General features: G+C 42.8%; 1 pseudogene; it reads left to right on the top strand.

Annotated features, from left to right (window-relative positions):
- Window positions 1–312: 312 nt before the first annotated feature.
- Window positions 313–1,356, top strand: part of LOC101647196 — an 8,885-nt pseudogene continuing 7,841 nt past the window's right edge.

Genomic DNA, 1,356 nt, shown 5'->3' with positions numbered 1-1,356 from the left:
CACAGAGATCAATTTGAAAGCTCAGGCACTCAGATTTCTGATGCCAAGTCAAATTAAGATCTATATGGCTAGTTGCACCTTCAGTAACTGTCCACAAAAGTGTGGGGGGAGAGATTTGTCAACAGCTGCCTACAGCCCATTATACACATGTAAAAAACATTATTTGGGAGAACAAGAGAATCTTAGCTTCAGAGGTTGGTCCGGATCTTTGGTGGCATGCTATTCTGCTTCAGTTGATGTAGGCTTCAGATGAGAATGGTGAATTCATAGGGTGACACTATCTACCTTCAAGGTGTTGGCGTGGTGAGGATAATGGGGAAAGGTCCCTTCCACCACAGGGTGAGTACAGGAACAGTATGTTTCCTGCCTTGAATGAATGCAGGGGTTCAGAGGTGCTTGGGGGAACAGTCTGGAAAACCTGGTGCTGGGCTACTTGGAGTGTCTGCAGAAACTTAAGTAATGTTTGGTTATTAATTTCAGCTCGGTTTAGGTCTTGAACCTTCGGAAATAAAGGGGGTGGTCTACCAAACAATTTCATATGGGATAAAACCATTTTTGTATGGAGTACATTTTGCTCCCAGTAAGGCGAAGGAATGTAAAGATGGCCAAACTGCCCTTGTTTCTAATGTAAATTTAGACAAGGTTTCCTTTAAGTTTCTGTTTATTCTTTTAACCTGTCCTGAGCTTTGGGGCCTATAAGCACAGTGTAATTTTTACTTGACCTCCAAGTTTCTTAAGATTTGTGGCATTAGTGTGGCTTTTAAAGCTGGGCCATTATCAGACCCTATTGACTGTGGTAATCATACATAGGGATCACTTCTAACAGTTTCTTTGTGACCACCAGGGTAGTTTCATAATGGGTAGGAAAGGCTACTACCCACCCTTCAATGGTGTAAACTAGCACAAGCAAATATTTGTACCCTTTGTCTGGAGGCTTGATTTCAGTAACATCTAGTTCCCAATGTTCCCCTGGCACCAGTCCCCTGAATCTTAGTCCTGGTGGTGCAGCGGCTGAAGAGCGAGCACTTACCTGGGCACATCTAGCACATCTGGATAATACGCTGCTAAGTATACTATTTAAGTTTAGGGTATAAAACTGGTTCCTGAGAAACTTACCTAGCCTGGTGCATTTGTTGGTTTATTGAATTACCCAATACCTTGGGAAACATGGTCCTACAATCTAGGAGGGTTCACTAGCCAGTGGCTTCCTCTACAGCTAAGTTGTTCTTGGCCTAAACAATTTCTTCTTATGTATAATAAGAGTTTAGGTAAGAGAGGTTCAGGCAGAGAGACCAAAGTTACCTTGAGGGGCTCCAACACAGCCACCTGTTTGCCTTTTCATCTGTTTTTCAATTT

This window comes from Echinops telfairi, unplaced genomic scaffold, assembly GCF_000313985.2.
Source record: "Echinops telfairi isolate 266 unplaced genomic scaffold, ASM31398v2 ScPeMD7_70;HRSCAF=299, whole genome shotgun sequence".
In the NCBI taxonomy this organism is placed as follows: Eukaryota; Metazoa; Chordata; class Mammalia; order Afrosoricida; family Tenrecidae; genus Echinops; species Echinops telfairi.
The sequence above is the reverse complement of the archived record's forward strand: the minus strand, read 5'-3'. Positions and strand labels throughout refer to the sequence as shown.